We start from the raw sequence: 22,515 nt of genomic DNA on the forward strand, positions 1-22,515 counted from the left end.
TTAAATCTCCCCGAATCGCCAGGTGTGCCCTTACACTTAGAAACTGGGACTGTGGGCTGAGCTGTCAAAATTGGGACTGTCCGTGAAAAACGGGACAGTTGGGAGGTATGCAACTAGAACAATTAGAACAGTGGTGTAACTAGTTTGCGCTGGGCCCCCCTCCCCACAAAAAATCTTTAGAGGGGCACAGCAATACCTCTCGCCCCTACCAACCCATTCTCTTGCCCCTTGTGTCCTCTCTCCCCAGATTCCCTGCTCAAAGATAGGTGGGAAAGGAAGGAATTCTTTAGAACTACAGTGGAAGCACACCCCATAGTTCTGGCCCCCCTGTTCCCAGGCCCCCCATTTGAAACCCTATGAAGCCAATGTAATAGCAGTTGTGAACCCACATGGGCCTCACAAAGTTATAAGCATGTCTCACACCTGAGCCTGCAGGAGCTTCACTTCGATGTATCTTCTATTGCAACTAAAATGTATTTGCAGATATGATATAATCCTCTCTTGTTATGGTTTTCAGTATAAGTGACTTGATTTCAAACACTGAAGTCTTTACTCTTTTATAGTGCCATGGGACATCTCAGTAACCAGCCAGCCTGCAGATGCAAGTTTACTGTTGGAAAAGTTGCCTGGAACAAATTGCTCAAATGTGCAGAGAAAAACTTGTGAAGGCAGCATGACTATATATACAGCAAGAAGGAATGTTTCACCATCTGATCTTGCTTCTTATAGTCTTTGTTGTTGCCATCATTGTTTGAGTGGAAATAACCTGAAAGTGCATCATATGGATTAAGAATTTATACATTCCAGCAGACCGAGCCACCTTGTTGAGCAAAGTTGTAGTATTAATAAAAATTCTGCTTCCGCACTTTCCTGGAATTCGTGATCAACTTGCCGACGTTTGCAGGTAAGAGCAATGCCATTATGTATATCCCTGCAAAGCTGTTCGACCATGTTTCTACCGGCATCTGCAGCGCTCAAAGCAGCAGAATGACAAGAGCAATGAATATGAAAATAATAAGGCTATTCAGGCTGAAAACATGAGTGAACAGAATATTTACAGTCAGCCATAACACTTGCTTCATCATTTCCAACTGCCATTACTTTTTTTTAATGGAATGTTATCAATAAACGACCATTCCTTGATTGCAGCAAAAAAAAAAAATGTTCTATTTTCTTTCTCATATCTCTCAACACAACTAGAAAGCAATAGCAGCAGTAGGCAGTGCTTATTACATAGTCTGATCCTGAAGATTGTGAATATGAGCTCTACCGTTATCATATTGATCCTCAGGATGAGCACTGGTAGAAAGAAGGGCACTAGCCCCTGACATTGCTACAATGGAAAGGGTCAACAAGCCAATCAACCAAGGCAAAGACTTCTGGTCCACACAGACAAACATATACAGGTATGGGATCTATTATCCAGAAACCCGTTATCCAGAAAGCTCTGAATTACAGAAAGGCTGTTTCCCGTATACTCCATTATAATCAAATAATCCAAATATTTAAAAGTCTGTAATAATAAAGCAGTAGCTTGTACTTGAGCCAAACTAAGATATAATTAATCCTTATTAGAGGCAACCCCAGCCTATTGGGTTTATTTAATGTTTACATTACTTTCTAGTAGACTTACGGTATGAAGATTCAAATTATGGAAAGATCCATTATACGTAAAGCCCCAGGTAATGAGCATTCTGGATAACAGGTCCCATACCTGTACTATAATAATATCATTCACACTCCTTATTAAAAGAGAACTAAAATGAATATGGCTAGTAGTGCTATATATTTATATAGTGAACGTACTGCGCCGCCCTAAAGGATCAACATTTCTATATCAGTAATGAGCCAGGCCATCAAAATTGTCACAGGAGCTCACCATCTTGGATTTTGGTAGGAGTGTCACTGACACCGCCAGTGCTAAGTTTAGGGGTCATCACTAATAATCAAGCAGAAAATTAGGTTCACCTTTAGCGATGAGCAAATTTGGAAACATACCGTAACAGAAAAAACTGATTTTAATCTGGTTTGATCCATAGTTTCAAAACGGTCAAGACTTTATCTATTCTTCCCAAGCTTTTTTATATATATATATATATATATATATATATATATATATATATATATATATATATATATATATATATATATATATATATATATATATATATATATATATATTAGCGGTTTATTTCTAGTTAACAATATTCTGGGCATGTTGATAGAAAACAGTATTTCACAATGACTCAGTGGAGGAATATGCCACAGCTGAAGGAATAAATCTTGCAAAATTGTATTGTTGAATCCAATTAAAATTACAAAGAGAAATGCATTTTGCATTTTGTTTAGCTTTGCTTTCTTTTGAAATGAGGAGAAACAAAAGGGTAAATACAACACCATTATTTTCCACCTTAGCCTTCCTGGTTATCTAACTCTCTCATGTTAATAGAACTTTTCTCCTCCTCCCAACTGGCTACTACTCATTGATTATGGTTTCAATCCCCTGGCCCAGCCACTACCAATAGCAGAGAAGCTGAACAAACTCCACCTCAGCCTTTATAACAACACCGATCAGTCACACATGGGAACCTACACAGAATGGGGCCACCAGATCCTCCTGCACTAATCCTACCCACTTATTCGTAAAATAGGTTCTATCCTGCCATAAAAGGAACATTACTGAGTGCCAGCCTTCATGGGCATGTGAATTTGCAACATCATCAGTGTATGCACAATTTCTGACTGCTTTGAGCAGTCAAATATATTTCTTTTAAATCGGTGTCAATATTAGTTGCAGCTCAGCAGCAGCACTGAATATTATTACCCATTCAAACCCATTGGAACAAGTCACTCTAAGAAAGAAAATATGTTCCACATATGCAATGTGCATTGTTAAATAGGATATTATTCCCATGTTTATACTCTGTGCTAGCTATTGTTAACAAAGAAGAAAAAATAAATAAATGAATTGTAATAATAAATTAATACATTTAAAAAAATAAAATAATTAAATAATAAATGAGCCCTTGCTTTTGATATTTTTTATATACCAATTCAAGTTAGCCATACACAGAAAGATCTGCTCATTTACTAATAAAGAAGCAGCTCAGTGACCCCCCTAGGCAGCTTTTATCTTGTGTCACTGACCAGATCACAACTGCGGCCTATCTAGAGAAGAGACATGAACACATGGGGACCCTGCCCATCGGTATTTTCAACAAATATGCGGCCAATCTCTGACCAGATATAGCTCAGGCAGGTCATTGTTTTGGGTGCTGCATGGAGTGCACCGAGTGTCAGCCAGTGCTTTGGATAGTCCTTGGGGGACCTTGCCCATTGGATTTTCAATTAATATATGGCCAATCTTTGACCAGATATAGCTCAGGCAGTTCATTATTTTTGGGTTTTGGGTGCATGGAGTGGTTCGATTGGTCCCCAGTATCAACCAGTGCAATTCCAGATTACCTTGTGCAGATATTTTTCTATTATTCTTTTTGTTTGGAATGCTCATTCCTGTTGTTTTGCTCTCTTGTTTGTTTTACCAAATAAACAGTCATCACAATCTTTGAAGACACTACGGTGCTGTCATCTGTCAGATAATATCCAGTCTGTCAGTCTTATAGTTTTCTTTAGATAACTGTTGCTTTTACAGAGTAAAACAAACACAAATTATTTTTTTTGAGGAAACCTTTGAAGTGAGTAAAAGACAGTACTTTTGCAATGATCTTGAATGAGAGCAGGGCTCTACCTGTGGGATCTATCCAGCTTTCTCCGTGTCCTGAGAGATGCATTTTTGATCCTAGCACAGAACATGTCTGCTACAGGCTGACACACCTTGATGTAGAAACAGCGATCAAAATTCTCATTGGACTTCTTCCAAGGGATACTGTTTTTTTGAGGCCCCACACCTTCCAGCAGGGATCTCTAAACCCTTTGGATGACCCACCACAGGAAATCCACTGCCTTGTCTGAAATAAACTCCTGTCTTGAAAATCACTATCATGGCAATGATGCTATGAAAAATATTATCAGTATCCACATTCTGTCTTTTCTCCTACAATCCATAATCTTTTAGTTCTTTGAGCCTGACTTGATAAGTCTTCAGATCATTCTTAGAGCCTTTCATTTAGCAGTCTCTTGTTTTTTCTGATACCCTTTGGAAGGAATCTAGGACCCTTTTTTCATTTTCTTTCCTTTTTTTACTAGTCTTATAATCTAGCTCATTTTTCTCAGCATGACCTGCTGCAAGTTCATCTCATTTCATCAGAGAAGTCTCATTTATTAGTCAATGAATGCTCATCTGAAAGCTATTACTTACAGGGCATGTGTTTTCAACCATTAGGGCTATTCCACACGGGGAGATAGCGACGCGTTTGCGGTCGCGGCGACAAAGCGCCGCGACAGTCGCCGCGACCGGCGCAGGCGACAGTTTTGTATGGGCGCCTATGTAAAAACGCCTGTGCTAACCACACGAGGCGATGCGCTTTTCAACAGTCGCCTGAAAATGCCTCGCCAGGCTTTTTCAGGCGACTGTTGAAAAGCGCATCGCCTCGTGTGGTTAGCACAGGCGTTTTTACATAGGCGCCCATACAAAACTGTCGCCTGCGCCGGTCGCGGCGACTGTCGCGGCGCTTTGTCGCCGCGACCGCAAACGCGTCGCTATCTCCCCGTGTGGACTAGCCCTTAAACTATCATATCGTTAGCAGAAGATTTCTGGGTTACCTTGTTATCTACTAATTGTCCCTGTGCCTAATCTTTTCCCTTTATTACTATTTCTTTTATCTACTAAAGCCTGAATTGGCTTTGCTGTATTTGATTTAGCACAAAAAAAAGTAATTATTGTGGAATAGTTTGCATTTAAGGCTGTGCTATTTCTGACCTCTGCATAATCAAAAAGATGCTGCCGTTGTCAGTTCTTATATTCATTGATAAAAAGCTTCTGTTATTCATCTCAGCCTCCTAGTCCCTTTAGCCTATATCTTGCAATTAGGTTTTTTTCTCTGGGTATAGTTGCCTGAATATATGGGGAGATGAATAAAAGTGGAAAGGGAGTCATTCTCGTGCAATGTCATTATTTTGTGTTTATAAAATTAAACAATTCATTAGACGCGATGATTGTTCTTGCCGAACGATCGATTTTAGGGAAGTCCGACCAATCCTTTGAAATTATTGTGCGGTTAGTGGGATTCGAACGATCGTACATCATACGATTTTTCGGCCATCTGTCAGAAAATTGATCGGCCAGGTCAAAAAATCTTTGTCGGTCCCAGTGAAATCTATCTATGTTTGCAGGGCCAAGCAGGCAGCTCCCCTTTGTTTTCCTGGCAAATTGGTCTTTTTAGTAGATGGTCAATTCGTACGATCGTTCCGAGAAAATCGTGGTCTTAGGATGATTATTGGATCTTTTAAAAATCTCAACATCTATGGACAGCTTTATTCACAGACCCCATTGTACCTGAGCTGCTCTACATGTGTTCAAGATGAATAACTCTGCTGTAGTCATTTTAGTCCTTTATTCATATTTAAATAATTATACAAGTCCAGAAATTGTTCCCATATATATATCTATCTATCTATATATATCTATATATAAAATATAGTGTTTGGGAACCCCTCTTAATTCTTTGGAGTTTTGTTCATCATTGGCTGAGCTTTCAAAGTAGCAATTTCCTTTTAATATATAACAAGCCTTATGGAAACAGTAGTATTTCAGCAGTGACATAACGTTTATTGGATTAACAGAAAATATGCAATATGTCTCATAACAAAATTAGAGAGGTGCATAAATTTGGGCACCCCAGCAGAGATATTACATCAATACTTAGTTGAGCCTCCTATAGCCTTTGATGAGTGTCTGGATTCTGGATGGTGGTATTTTTGACCATTCGTCCATACAAAATCTCTCAGTTACATTTGATGGGTGCTGAGCATGGACAGCCTACTTCAAATCATCCCATAGATTTTCAATGATATTCAAGTAGGGGGGCTGTGACGGCCATTCCAGAATAATGTACTTCTCCCTCTGCGTAAATGAATTTTTGGATTTGAAAAGTGTGTAAGGAGCCGAAGGGTTCATTTCCCCTTCGGTCGGTGCCTCATGACTGAGAGTGGGGTTTCCTAGAGTTTCCAGGGGCAGAGCTCTTGGATTGGTGCAGCATGGCTGATCCCAAAGAAACCACAAGGTGTTGCTGTGCACCGATATAAAAGGAGATGCCATGTGCTCACAAATCCATCTTGATTTGGATGCAGGATAGAGTGATCGTTGGTTGGGGTGCTGCAGTGGCAGACCTCAGGCTATGGAGACACACCACATGATTGCTATGCCCTGTGTGGGCTCAGAGATAACTAGACCCTGATATTCTGGAAGATGGATGCCAGACACTGGACTTTAAAGGCTCGTGCTATAGACAGTACTGGGAGCTACAGTTCAGCAAATGTATCAAGCAAGTGATGTGCTCGACTGGGAGAGTCTGGAGCCTATAAAGATTTCATTGTTGTGGATTCCTGTCAGCTCTGTGTGAGACTACTCGTCTGTATGACTCCTTTGGGGTGAGTGTTAACTGAGGGAAGGGGTAGGAAAGGATAAGGATCCAGCGATCTCCTGTTTGCAGAAACAGGCTGTTTGTGTTCCTGCCACGTGGGAGCGAATACTTTCCAGTGGGAAAGTATGTGGGCAGGTATGTGGGCTACATAGGACTGGTACTCTTTTGGGGACAAGGGATTGAGACTCGTGGGCTGCCAAAATGGAGTAGTGCAGGACTTTTCCTGGCAGGGAATTACCAGAACTGGACTGCTACAGGTTCCTAGGGTAGTGGGCAATTTTATTAATGTGAATGTAAAGTTTTACTTCCCCTTTAAATTTGCATAAAAGTTATATTTGTTATGTAATAAAGTGTGTAATTGATTTGTTGTCCCAATGTATTCCCAGATCCCATTAAGTGGAGGCACTGCCAGAGAAGCATTCCCAGTACCCTTTCACCTTGCAAAGGGGACTCGGGACTTGAGTTGGTAAGCAGGTACAACCTTGGCACCTGTGGGGTTGGCCAAGTGGGCGTTACAAGTGTCTTTAGGGTCATTGTCTTGTTGGAATATCCAACCCCTGCATAACTTCAACTTTGTGACTGATGCTTGAACTAGGGATGCAACGAATCCAGGATTCGGTTCGAGATTCGGCCAGGATTCTGCCTTTTTCAGCAGGATTCGGCATATGCAAATTATGGTTCGGATTCAGTTTAGGTATTCAGCCAAATCTTTTACGAAGGATTCGGGGATTCAGCCAAATCCAAAATAGTGGATTCGGTGCATCCCTAGCTTGAACATTATCCTGAGGTTCAAACAAGCTAATCCAACCAATTTAGTGTTGCCAGTAATCAGTATTAAGCAGTTACATGCATTTAAATTTGCAAAATTACAAGGGTACCCAAATGTTTGCACAGCCAGTTTGTCACATTTGATTCACTTCCATACAACTGAATACTGCTTCACTAAAAATCTTTGTTCAGAAAACACCCCAGTAGGGATGTCGCGGACTGTTCACCCGCGAACTAATTCGCGCGAACATCGACTATTCGCGTTTGGCGAATGTTCGCGAACGTCGCGCGACGTTCGCCAATTTGGGTTCGCCTTAGCTGGCGCTTATTTTTGCCCTCTCACCCCAGACCAGCAGATACATGGCAGCCAATCAGGAAGCTCTCCCTCCTGGACCACCCCCACACCCCCTGGACCACTCCCCTTCCATATATAAACTGAAGCCCTGCAGCGTTTTTTCATTCTGCCTGTGTGTGCTTGGAAGAGCTAGTGTAGGGAGAGAGCTGTTAGTGATTTGAGGGACAGTTGATAGTAACTTTGCTGGCTAGTAATCTACTTGATACTGCTCTGTATTGTAGGGACAGAACTCTGCAGGGATTTGAGGGACATTTTAGGTTAGGTAGCTTTGCTGGCTAGTAATCTACCTTCTACTGCAGTGCTCTGTATGTAGCTGCTGTGGGCAGCTGTCCTGCTGCTGATCTCTCATCTGCATCTGTTCTTCAAACAACTGCCACCTAGCTGTCTAAATATCAATAATAATACCGTCTCCAGAAACACCTCCCGAGTGACGTTTTTCAAGCAGCAATAATATATTCCGTATCCAACGGCTGTAGTGTATACGTTGACCTTGCAGGCATTATTTGCCCAGTCTTTAACCAAGTGCCACCTAGCTGTGTGAGCTTTTTCACATTCCGTGTCCAGAAACATCACCTGAGTGACGTAGTGTGATTTCTGCCCTTTACAGCACAAAACGCAGCGCTGTGTCAACAATGGATTTTTCAGATACATTTTTGCCCTTGATCCCCCTCTGGCATGCCACTGTCCAGGTCGTTGCACCCTTTAAACAACTTTAAAATCATTTTTCTGGCCAGAAATGTCTTTTCTAGCTTTTAAAATTCGCCTTCCCATTGAAGTCTATGGGGTTCGCGACGTTCGCGAACTATTCGCATGTTTTGTCGCAAGTTCGCGAATATGTTCGCGAACATTTTTTCCGCCGTTCGCTACATCCCTACACCCCAGTACTCAGATGTTCCTGGGAAATGATAGACATACCACTGTTATGTTTTTTGTTGAAAGTGGAGTAAATTATTAATCAGGCTGAGTGGGGTTCCCAAACTTTATCATATAACTGTATATATATTATAACAAACAAGGGAAAGTTGTGCTCACCACTAATTTTTAAAACCATTAAGTCGAGGTGCAACGAGGCTGTGACCACAAAATACATATACACAAATAGAAAAAAAAAAGATTCCTCTGCACTCAACCCATTATCAATATATTTAGGACATTGAGACATTTTGTGCCTTAAGTTATAAAAAATGCCTTACCTTTAAACAAAACAGGGATTGTTTGTCCATATATTGCAATATATTTAAACTGACCAACTTAGTCAAAGTCATCCCTGGTATGGCCAGTCCTACACTGAACTTGCACGAGGGATGACTTTGACGTAGTTGGTCATTTTAAATATATTGCAATATATGGACAAACAATCCTTGATTTGTTTAAATGGTAAGGCATTTTTTAGTAGCTTAAGGCACATACAGGGGAATGTAATAAAAGTTGCAAAGAGCAAAACAATTCGCACCAATAAGACTAAAAATCCACATCTCGCAATGTAATAGTGTTCCTTAAACTGTTATTGCATTGCGAATTTTAATTGCGCATTGCGAATTTTAATTGCGCACTCATAAGAAGTGCTTGAAGGTGTCGTAATCTTTTGGAGCAAACATAACGACTTTTTCAGTAAGAAGTTTTATTACATTGACTGTGCATTGGCGCAAACTATAAAATTCGGTCTTTCACTGTCGGAAGTGGTCGCTAAACAGTTTCCGGGCTCGCAAAAGCTATATTAAATTCGCACAAAGCAAAATTTGTTCGCGCAAAGGCATAACTTTTCGCATTGCGAATAGTTTTTCCCCCGATAATGTCTCAATGTCCTAAATATATTGATAATGTGTTGAGTGCAGAGGACTAGTGATGGGCAAATCAATTCGGCAAGAGCGAATTCGCAGCAAATCTCCACGTTTTGCCACTTCAGCATAATTGCGCACATGAATATTGTCGCGCGTCGATATTATTTGGACGCCTATTGACTTTAACGCATGTGGGCAAAATAGTTGCGTGCATAAAATTGTTGCGGATGTCAAAATAATTTTGACGCCCATTGACTTTAATGTGTTTCGCGAATTTTTCGTGAATGGAAATGTGATGGACAGGCAGGCGCCCCAATACTTTTGACCCTACATACTTTTTTTTGCGTTAGGGCTGTACTTCAATATTTGCTTTATAAGTAATGTACTATTGAAGCCTCATGTTTCTGTAGGTTTGATAATTGGCCAATGCATTAACTTATAAAAACCATTCAGACCTTTACTTTAATTCTTCTAATTGCTGATTTGTTGCACTATGTTTCCTTGCAGCCGCAGCTTTGTTCAAATCTATTTGTATATATGATTTTTGAAAAACATTATTCTATAATTCTATAATATTATATAAATAATTTCTGCTTCCCCTTTTAGTTTCCATTCAAAGCTAATTGTACAAATTCCCTTTTTTTTAAGTAGAAAGAACCGTACCAAATTATTTGGTTTCATAAACTGATCAAAAAGCGCAATGCTGTTTTTTAAAAAAGCTTTTAGAAGGCCATAGTAACTGGCAATGAATTTGTGGCATATTTATTTTAATGGTCTTACTTTAATTATATAAAACACCATTTGAAAAGTATTTCTGTGCCTGCTCCCATATGTGTCATTGTCATTTTATCTAAAGGCAATCTTAGTGGGTATTAATAGAGGAACTTACGGTACCTACCTTCCTTGCTGGATTGGCCTTATCATCATTTATTTAAAAGCTGTAACATGGTGCGCTGATTTCTACAGCAACGGACAAATCTCTGCACTGATAAAACAGTGAATACTATTAAATGACAAAACTGTGTAACAAATACATCCTTCTGACACTCATGAACCTTTAGGGGCAGCTTTAAAAACATTGAGGTTTTCAACCTTTCTCCTGTTATTTCCTTAGGGAACAAAATTGATTTTTTTTTTTTTTACAATTTGCTGTTATTTATGAACATATTTTTCTAGGGGCAAATAAGAGGAAAAACATCATTGCTACCAAATAGTGCACTATTAGATAAAAAAAACAAAGGAAAATCTGAAAAATGCTTTGGTAAACATGTCTGTGAAGTTTTTCATTCATCCAGGTCGTGGTATTTCTAGTAGAAGTAAATCTAGAGCAACTGAACTTGCGGAGCAACTTCTTCAGTCCAACAGACTGGTATGGGAAGTCCTTGACATAGAAAGCCTCAAAGACAAGGGACACTCCTTTGAAGATAGCAATGTTGGTCAGAGAAGGTCACTGGCATCAGGGCCGCCGTCAGAATCACAGAGCCCAGTACAACATTTTCCAGGTCCCTCCCACCACAGTTGTGGTGCTTTTCAGCAGCTTCGGATCCTTTGGGCTCTTTCTGTGGCTTTGGGTCCATTGGGCTCTTTCCGTGGCTTCGGGTGCATTCAGCTCTTTCTGCAGCTTTGACACCATTCAGCTCTTTTGGCTTGATTCATCGGCTTCAACTCATCTGGAGTATTCGGCTCTCTCAACGGCTTCAGCTGTCTGCGGGCTCCTGGAAATATTGCACAACCAGGCCTCCTTTAAAGGTATAATTCACCGTGCCCAGCACGATTGTCCCCCCTGTGCCCACCTGATGGTAGCCCTGCTGGCATGAAAGAGGCCATTCATGTGACGGTAGAGAAACCATCCCAAAAAGAGGAGGGGAGCCTTGACGCCACCTGTCTGCTACCTACAATGCTGATCTGTTATCCAGAATCCTGTTATCCAGAAAGCTCTGAATTACAGAATGGCTGTCTCCCATAGATTCCATTAGGGGTGCCATCTCTGTGTAAAATAAAACATTTCCTGATGCAAAATCTAAGAATTTTAGAAGTAACTTGCAAGTATTACAATCTGTATATCGGTATCACTTGTACAATACTTTTTGTATCTGTTTGTTTTTTTATTTGTTATTTTTACAATCTGTAGAAAATCTCTAACCCTACAGTGTCATTTATGGGCAGTAGCCTAATATACTGTAAAGGGTTTCTCTATTTATAGATAGATAAGCCTTCCTGGGCACCTTGCATTGCTTATTGTTAATGACTTTGAGCCTTCATTCTTACTTAATGCTATTCTGTGGAACACATTTCCAACACATTGTTAGGAAAGCATCTTCAATGCTGCACAAAGACTACATGGATCCCCAACTCATTATCTGCAATTCTAATTGCTTTTCAGATTATCACCATTATCTCACAGCTAACTGCCATCATCTGTAATTATCTAAGTGGTGTAATCGGTCATAGAGAAAATGCATTACAAGAAAATCCTATTTCAAGAGAATATAGAGAATGCAATTGAGCTGGAGCAGATAAAACCGCCAACTTGGATGCAAGAAGGATGATCTTTATTACTGAGGAAGGTCTATAACTTAGATTTAGTGTTGTGTTAGCGCTTGAGTCTTTTTATTTTCGTCTTCCTAACATGTGAAATGGTTTCCCCTGCATGGCAAGTACTGTGGTCCTCTCTGCTCGTTGGAGCTTGTACAACGTGATATAATTATGTGAGGGTAAATTTCACTGACATTCAAAGAGGTGTTCCCTGGTGCGTACAAAGGCCAGAGAGCACAAACCTCAGACATCAATGGTGTGCAAAGGTCAAGAGTGGAATTAGAAAACAAGGGGTTGCTGTCAATGCAGGGATTACATAAATACATTCATAGATATAATTCTATCTACAACAACTAAACAACTGCAAATAAAATATTTCTTGGAAGCAATTGTCTTATTTTTTATGAAGAACCATGAATGACATTTGACCCTTGTTTGTCAATACTCAAGTGATGTCCTATTCTCTGCTATGCAATGTGGGTCTTAAAGCCCTGCAGGGCTGCCTACAAGCAAGCTTGTGTATAAGTGACATTACAGATCCAAAAGCAAAGACTCGAGTTGTACAAGAACTGAGAACTGGATATTATATTTATATTTACATTGTATATTTATATTCAAATTGCATATACATTTTTGAGGCCTGCAAGTCAACCAATGCTCTATCAAGGCCATCAAATAAAATGTATGCTCTCTGCACTAGAGAAGCTAACATTCCAGTTAAAAAAAGGAAACTCGTAGGAGGTTATTTATTAAAGTCCCAATGCTAAAAACTAGAAAAGAAATTTACTATTAAATCCAAATTTTTAGGGAAAAAATATACTCAAATTTTTGGAGATTTATTATACCTCGAGGCTGCAAAAAGTCCAAAACCAAAAATACTCCTGTCGAAGTCCTGTAGAAGTCGATGGCAGAGGTCCTATTTGCAATTTGAAGATATTATTGTCTGTGATGGGTTTTGTACAATAATCCAAACATTTCGGGCTTTTCCTCCGATTTCACTGAAAATTCTGAACTTTTCGGGGGATCAAATCCGAAAAATTCGGATTTTTCACAAGACAATCCAAAACAGTCTTGATTTTTGCACGACAATCCAAATAAGTCCTGGTTTTTCTCAATCCGATTTTTTTTAGAGTTTTTTTTATTGATAAATAAGGGCAAATCGTGGATTCTACTTTTTTATTAAAAACATGAGAACAATTCAGATTTTGATAAATAACCCCCTTAAAGTTACCTGGGACAGTTTCTTGCACCCCCTAGTAAAGTTCTGCCTAGGGCAAGTATCTCACCTTACACCAAGGCTGAAATGACACTGCCATGTAGCAGTTTCACCCACAGAAATTTGTATTGGGACAAATAATATTAAACACCCCTGTTATGAGAAGAAGTCAGAGAAGCTTTCTTCTCTGGAATAAATCAAAACATTCATTACAAAGTGATCAATCACGATTAATTGTGAGTTGATGCAGATGATACTTTGTATTTATGTTATAATTTATGTATTGTTGCACGTCCATTATTGAATCTATAATGACCTCTTAACACCCCCCATAAATCGAGTCGTCCTATGGAAATTGCATCTAAGACCTACATAAAAATAGAACACTATCCAAAGGGCTCACTCCCCATTACAGTTATCACTCTACTCCTTCCTTAAACCTCATCATTCTCCCTCCTTTCTTATTATTCACACATTTATGTTACAGACATGAAAACCAATCTATAAAAAAAGAAATTGCTATGGACAAGCAGTGTGAGAACATCTGGTCAGGTGTCTTGTATTTAATCAGGCAATGTACATACCAGGGAATCTATAGATTCGGAGGAGCTAAGAAATCTCACCAGGTGAAGATATTGATATCCAATTTCTAAGAAAAGAAGCAGAGGACCTTAACATTAGCTATATAAAGCAAATATCACGTGTTTGTACAGTCATGAGTATACCACTTTTTATGGGTATGGACCTCTCATTATTTCATAAAATTAACAGCTTTTGCTAATGCTATTTATATTCTTTACAGATGTTTTAAAAGTGATGTGTTGTTTTCTGTTACATTACAGGTTCAGACTTCATTAGTAATGTACTTTAAAGGCTCTGTGATTAGGACTCAGCGAGAGCTTTTATTCCTTACACTCTAATAGCTAATCTAGTCAAAGGTCATCTCAGGAGGCAGATATATATATATAGAGAGAGAGAGAGAGAGAGAGAGAGAGAGAGAGAGAGAGAGAGAGAGAGAGAGAGAGAGAGAGAGATACACAAGTAGTCCTCTGCACTCAACCCATTGACGATATATTTAAGATGTTGAGACATTTAGGGGCCGATTCACTAAGGGTCGAATATCGAGGGTTAATTAACCCTCGATATTCGTCTAGGAATTGAAATCCTTCGACTTCGAATACCGAAGTCGAAGGATTTAGCGCAGATAGTTCGATCGAGCGATCAAAGGATTATTCCTTCGATCAAACGATTAAATCCTTTGAATCGAACGATTCAAAGGATTTAAATCCAACGATCGAAGGAATATCCTTCGATCAAAAAAAGTTAGCCACGCCTATGGGGACCTTCCCCATAGGCTAACATTAAATTCAGTAGCTTTTAGATGGCGAAATAGGGTGTCGAAGTATTTTTTAAAGAGACAGTACTTCGACTACCGAATGGTCGAATAGTTGAATGATTTTTACTTCGAATCCTTCGATTCGAAGTCTTAGTCGAAGTAGCCCATTCGATGGTCGAAGTAGCCCAAAAAAAACGTCGAAATTCTAAGTTTTTTAACTTCGAATCCTTCACTCGAAGTTAGTGAATCGGCCCCTTAGCTACCAAAACATGCTTTACCCCACTGGTGGCCAATAAAAGGGCAACCAAGTTTGGGAGTTTTACTTTGAAAGCAGCAAGTAAGTTGCAGGTAAAACTTAGTCCCTGTGTAAAATGTATAATGAAGCAATAGAATTCTTAATGAATCAGATGAAAATTGAGTGTAGGACTGGCCAGATATGGGATGACTTTGACGTAGTTGGCCAGCTTAAATATATTGCAATATATGGACAAACAATCCCTGTTTTGTTTAAAGGGTAATGCATTTTTTGGTAGCTCTAGGCACAAAATGTTAATGGGTTGAGTGCAGAGGACTCTTGTATTTGTCTATATGTATTTTGTTTGTGGTCACAGCCTCATTGCACCCCCGCCTAATGGTTTATAAATTAGTGGTGAGCACAAATTGCCCTTAGTGTTAAAGAATACCTGTGTATGTGACAAATATTATTGAAAATGAAAATGCAAATGCAAATAAAGAAAACATAAACAAAATACATATAGAGGCCTTTTTATCAAAATGTGTTTTCTGTTGTTTTAGAGGTTTTAATAAATTCAACTAAGAGGCACATTTATTAAGGGTCGAATTTCGAAATTATGTGAGTTTTTTTTTAACTCACATGAATTAGATTTTACTCAAAATTCGAATATTTGATTATTTATTAACAAAATTGAATATGTAAACCTCGTACAAATTTTTACTGAAAACGCGAATCGAATTTAAACAGAATTCGACCAAATTCGATTCGAGTTTTTTCTCTGAAAAAACTTAAAGTCAGGAAGGCTACAATCAACTTCAAATTGGTCCCTGCACCTTCCCCATTGACTTATACAGTAATTCAGCAGGTTTTAGGTGGCAGATAGCCAAATTCAGATTCATAAAGGCCCAGAGTATGATAAATCTCGAAAACCAAATTTAAATTTTTTGAAAAACCCAAATTGAGTTTGGATAATTGCCTAGTCGATTGACAGTTTTGACCATATAAAAGATCGGAAATTCGAATTTGCAGGTCGACCCTTAATAAATCTGCCCCTAAGAATACAAAAATTTCTAAATCTTTGTTTTCATACAAATTTTCATGTGAGTACAAATATTGGATCCATTATCCAGAAAGCTCCGAATTATGAATAATCCGAATATTTTAAAATGATTTCCTCTTTCTCTGAAATAATAAAACAGTACCTTGTACTTGATTCAAACTACGATATAATTAATCCTTATCCAAATTACGGAAAGGTCCATTATCCGGAAAACCCCAGGTCCTAAGTAGGGATGTAGCGAACGTCGGAAAAAAAGTTCGCGAACATATTCGCGAACTTGCGCAAAAATGCGAGCGGTTCGCGAACGGTTCGCGAACCCCATAGACTTCAATGGGAAGGCGAACTTTAACATCTAGAAAAGACATTTCTGGCCAGAAAAATGATTTTAAAGTTGTTTAAAGGGTGCAACGACCTGGACAGTGGCATGCCAGAGGGGGATCAAGGGCAAAAATGTATCTGAAAAATCTGCCTGTGTGTGCTTGGAAGAGATAGTGTAGGGGGAGAGCTGTTAGTGATTTCAGGGACAGATGATAGTAAGCTTGCTGGCTAGTAATCTGCTTGATACTGCTCTGTATTGGAGGGACAGAAGTCTGCAGGGATTTGAGGGACATTTTAGCTTAGGTAGCTTTGCTGGCTAGTAATCTACTGTTCTCTTTAAACAACTGCCATACGTTGACCTTGTAGGCATTGTTTGCCCAGTTTTTTTGGACGCAGCCACTGAAGCACAGTTGCCAGAAAAAATATGCCATATAAATGCTGAAAATAGTAATTTTTCGCCATACGTTGACCTTGTAGACATTGTTTGCCCAGTTTTTTTGGACGCAGCCACTGAAGCACAGTTGCCAGAAAAATTATGCCATATAAATGCTGAAAATATAAATTTTTTTGGTTGCAGCCACTGAAGCACAGAGGCCAGAAAAATTATGCCATATAAATGCAGAAAATATGCATTTTTTTGGTCGCAGCCACTGAAGCACAGTTGCCAGAAAAATTATGCCATATAAATGCTGAAAATATAAATTTTTTTGGTTGCAGCCACTGAAGCACAGAGGCCAGAAAAATTATGCCATATAAATGCAGAAAATATGCATTTTTTTGGTCGCAGCCACTGAAGCACAGTTGCCAGAAAAAATATGCCATATAAATGCTGAAAATAGTCATTTTTTGCCATATACGTTGAGTCAACGTATGGCAAAAAATTACTATTTTCAGCATTTATATGGCATATTTTTTCTGGCCTCTGTGCTTCAGTGGCTGCGGCCAAAAAAACTGGGCAAACAATGCCTACAAGGTCAACGTCGTTGACCTTGTAGGCATTGTTTGCCCAGTTTTTTTGGCCGCAGCCACTGAAGCACAGAGGCCAGAAAAAATATGCCATATAAATGCTGAAAATAGTAATTTTTTTGGTCGCAGACACTGAAGCACAGTTGCCAGAAAAATTATGCCATATAAATGCTGAAAATATAAATTTTTTTGGTTGCAGCCACTGAAGCACAGAGGCCAGAAAAATTATGCCATATAAATGCTGAAAATATAAATTTTTTTGGTTGCAGCCACTGAAGCACAGAGGCCAGAAAAATTATGCCATATAAATGCAGAAAATATGCATTTTTTTGGTCGCAGCCACTGAAGCACAGTTGCCAGAAAAATTATGCCATATAAATGCAGAAAATATGCATTTTTTTGGACGCAGCCACTGAAGCACAGTTGCCAGAAAAAATATGCCATATAAATGCTGAAAATAGTCATTTTTTGCCATACGTTGACCTTGTAGACATTGTTTGCCCAGTTTTTTTGGTTGCAGCCACTGAAGCACAGAGGCCAGAAAAAATTAAACCAGTAGGGTTTGCACCCTAGTTTGTAACGGTGGCGGAGGGAGGAGGAGGACGCTAAAGGACAGCTGTGTGTGGAGTCATGAGGCTTGAAGAGAAGGACAGCTGCATAGAAGTCAGAACAAGTCTTCCGGCGTGCAGTAACCCTCCGAGATCCACCCCTCATTCATTTTAATAAAGGTCAGGTAATCGACACTTTTGTGACCTAGGCGAGTTCTCTTCTCAGTTACAATCCCTCCTGCTGCACTGAAGGTCCTTTCTGAGAGCACACTTGAGGCTGGGCAAGACAAGAGGTTCATGGCAAATTGTGACAGCTCTGGCCACAGATCAAGCCTGCGCACCCAGTAGTCCAGGGGTTCATCGCTCCTCAGAGTGTCGATATCTGCAGTTAATGCCAGGTAGTCCGCTACCTGCCGGTCGAGGCGTTCTTTGAGGGTGGATCCAGAAGGGTTGTGGCGCTGCCTTGGACAGAAAAACATTTGCATGTCTGACGTTACAGACTGGCCAAAGGGCTTTGTCCTTGCAGGTGTGCTCGTGGCAGGATTACTGGCACCTCTGCCCCTGGAATGTTGATGAGTTCCTGAAGTGACATCACCCTTAAAAGCATTGTACAACATGTTTTGCAGGCTGGTTTGTAAATGCCGCATCTTTTCGGACTTGTGGTATGTTGGTAACATTTCTGACACTTTATGCTTGTACCGAGGGTCTAGTAGCGTTGCGACCCAGTACAGGTCCTTCTCCTTAAGCCTCTTGATACGGGGGTCCTTCAACAGGCATGACAGCATGAAAGACCCCATTCTCACAAGGTTGGATGCAGAGCTATCCATCTCCGCTTCCTCATTATCAAGGACTGCATCATCCACGGTCTCCTCCCCCCAGCCACGTACAAGACCAGGGGTCCCCAAAAGGTCACCACTAGCCCCCTGGGAAGCCTGCTCCTGTTGGTCCTCCTCCTCCTCCTCCACAAAGCCACCTTCCTCCTCTGACTCCACTTCTGGCACCTCTCCCTGCGTTGCAGCAGGTGCCTGGGTTCGTTCTGGTGATTCCGACCAGAAATCGTGCGCTTCCAGCTCCTCGTCACGCTGGTCTACAGCCTCATCTGTCACTCGTCGCACGGCACGCTCCAGGAAGAAAGCGAAGGGTATTAGGTCGCTGATGGTGCCTTCGGTGCGACTGACCATATTTGTCACCTCTTCAAAAGGTCGCATGAGCCTGCAGGCATCGCGCATAAGCACCCAGTAACGGGGGAAAAAAATCCCCAGCTGTGCAGATCCAGTCCTACCACCCAGTTCAAAAAGGTACTCGTTGACGGCCCTTTGTTGTTGCAGCAGACGTTCCAACATAAGGAGCGTTGAATTCCAGCGAGTCTGGCTGTCAGAAATCAAACGCCTGACTGGCATGTTGTAGCGCTGCTGAATGTCAGCAAGGCGTGCCATGGCTGTGTAGGAACGTCTGAAATGGGCCGACACCTTTCTGGACTGGGTGAGAACGTCCTGGAATCCTGGGTACTTGGAGACAAAACGTTGGACTATTAAATTTAACACATGTGCCATGCAGGGCACATGTGTTAAATTGCCTAGTCTCAACGCTGCCAACAGATTGCTTCCATTGTCACACACCACTTTTCCGATCTGCAGTTGGTGTGGGGTCAGCCACCGATCGGCCTGTGACTGCAGAGATGACAGGAGTACAGATCCGGTATGGTTTTTGCTTTCCAGGCACGTCATCCCCAAGACAGCGTGACAACGGCGTACCTGGCACGTCGAATAGCCTAGGGGGAGCTGGGGGTGCACAGGTGTGGAGGAGGAGAAGGAGGACCCAGCAGCAGAGTAAGAAGAAGAAGAAGACGAGGTAGAGAGCGATGGAGGAGTAGAGGTGGTGGCAGAACCGCGTGCAATCCGTGGCGGTGACACCAACTCCACTGTTGTTGTTGAGCTACCCATTCCCTGCTTCCCAGCCATTACCAAGTTCACCCAGTGGGCAGTGTAGGTGACATACCTGCCCTGACCATGCTTGGAGGACCATGCGTCAGTAGTCATATGGACCTTTGGCCCAACACTAAGTGACAGAGATGCGGTAACTTGGCTCTGCACATGTTGGTACAGGTGTGGTATTCCCTTTTTAGAAAAAAAATTGCGGCTGGGTACCTTCCACTGCGGTGTCCCAATTGCTACAAATTTGCGGAAGGCCTCAGAGTCCACCAGCTGGTATGGTAAAAGCTGGCGGGCTAAGAGTGCAGACAAGCCAGCTGTCAGACGCCGGGCAAGGGGGTGACAGTCAGACATTGGCTTCTTACGCTCAAACATGGCCTTCACAGAAACTTGGCTGGTGGCAGATGACTGGGAATGGGAACAGGTGGTCAAGGTGGAAGGCGGAGTGGAGGGTGGTTCAGACGGGTCAAGGAGAGCAGAGGTAGAGCAGTAAGATGCTGGACCAGAAGGAGTGTGGCTTTTAGTTTGCCTGTTGCCTTTGAGGTGTTGCTCCCAAAGTGCTTTGTGCTTGCCGCTCATGTGCCTTCGCATAGAAGTTGTACCTATGTGGCTGTTGGGCTTACCAAGGCTCAGTTTCTGACTGCACTCATTGCAAATTACAATGCTTTTGTCAGAGGCACACACATTAAAAAAATCCCACACTGCTGACTTTTTGGAAGTGTGCGATCTGGCGGTAACAGTAGAAGTTGGCGGAGTTGGCGGTATTGGCGGCAATGGCGGGTGCGTTGGCCGGCTGAACACAGGTGCCGATACATGTTGTTGCCCTGCTGATCCCTGCGGGCTGTCCTCCCTGCTTCTTCTAAGTCTTATTCTCCTACTGCCTCTCTGACTCTCCGTCTCTCCATCTGAACTACCCTCCTCTTGCTCTCTTCTACTAGGCACCCACAAAACATCAATCTCCTCATCATCATTCTCCTCAGATGCATCAATTTCTTCTGACACATCACAGAAGGAAGCAGCAGCGGGGACCTCCTCCTCATCACTCATTATGTCCATCTCTATCGTGTTCTCTGCCAGAATTAAATCTGGTGTAAGGTCCTCATCTCCTTCATCTTCTTCTGGCAATAATGGTTGCGCATTACTCAGTTCAAGAAACTCATTGGAAAATAACTCCTCTGACCCCAGTGAAGAAGGGGCACCGGTGGTGGAGGAAGTGTTACGTGGGGTGGCCATAGCAGTGGAGGATGAGGAGGATGTTGTGGTAAAGTTAGAAACGGTAGAGGATGGGGTGTGCTGTGTAAGCCAGTCAACTACCTCTTCAGCATTTTGGGAGTTCAGGGTCATTGGCTTTTTAAAACTGGGAAATTTGCTAGGGCCACAGGATTGCATAGCAGCACGGCCCCTAGCACGGCCTCTGCGTGGCGGCCTGCCTTTGCCTGGCATTATTTTTAAAAAAACAACAACAACAACAAAAACTCAGTTGGTTTTTCTGGAAACGATAATACACACAGCTAGATGGCGGGTTGAAGAAACACTGTGCAAATAATGCCTACAAAGTCAACGTATACACTACTACAGCGGTGGATACGGATTACGTAAAATATATGAATGCTGCTTGAAAAAAAGTAACTCAAGTGGTTTTTCTAGAGACGATAATATTATCAATATTTAGACAAAATGTGAACAAGGTCACACAGCTCGATGGCGGGTTGAAGAAAACAGTGTGCAAATAATGCCTACAAGGTCAACGTATACACTACTACAGCGGTGGATACGGATTACGTAAAATATATGAATGCTGCTTGAAAAAAAGTAACTCAAGTGGTTTTTCTAGAGACGATAATATTATCAATATTTAGACAAAATGTGAACAAGCTCACACAGCTCGATGGCGGGTTGAAGAAAACAGTGTGCAAATAATGCCTACAAGGTCAACGTATACACTACTACAGCGGTGGATACGGATTACGTAAAATATATGAATGCTGCTTGAAAAAAAGTAACTCAAGTGGTTTTTCTAGAGACGATAATATTATCAATATTTAGACAAAATGTGAACAAGCTCACACAGCTCGATGGCGGGTTGAAGAAAACACTGTGCAAATAATGCCTACAAGGTCAACGTATACACTACTACAGCGGTGGATACGGATTACGTAAAATATATGAATGCTGCTTGAAAAAAAGTAACTCAAGTGGTTTTTCTAGAGACGATAATATTATCAATATTTAGACAAAATGTGAACAAGCTCACACAGCTCGATGGCGGGTTGAAGAAAACAGTGTGCAAATAATGCCTACAAGGTCAACGTATACACTACTACAGCGGTGGATACGGATTACGTAAAATATATGAATGCTGCTTGAAAAAAAGTAACTCAAGTGGTTTTTCTAGAGACGATAATATTATCAATATTTAGACAAAATGTGAACAAGCTCACACAGCTCGATGGCGGGTTGAAGAAAACAGTGTGCAAATAATGCCTACAAGGTCAACGTATACACTACTACAGCGGTGGATACGGATTACGTAAAATATATGAATGCTGCTTGAAAAAAAGTAACTCAAGTGGTTTTTCTAGAGACGATAATATTATCAATATTTAGACAAAATGTGAACAAGCTCACACAGCTCGATGGCGGGTTGAAGAAAACAGTGTGCAAATAATGCCTACAAGGTCAACGTATACACTACTACAGCGGTGGATACGGATTACGTAAAATATATGAATGCTGCTTGAAAAAAAGTAACTCAAGTGGTTTTTCTAGAGACGATAATATTATCAATATTTAGACAAAATGTGAACAAGCTCACACAGCTCGATGGCGGGTTGAAGAAAACAGTGTGCAAATAATGCCTACAAGGTCAACGTATACACTACTACAGCGGTGGATACGGATTACGTAAAATATATGAATGCTGC

This window comes from Xenopus laevis, chromosome 5S, assembly GCF_017654675.1.
Source record: "Xenopus laevis strain J_2021 chromosome 5S, Xenopus_laevis_v10.1, whole genome shotgun sequence".
Lineage (NCBI taxonomy): Eukaryota > Metazoa > Chordata > Amphibia > Anura > Pipidae > Xenopus > Xenopus laevis.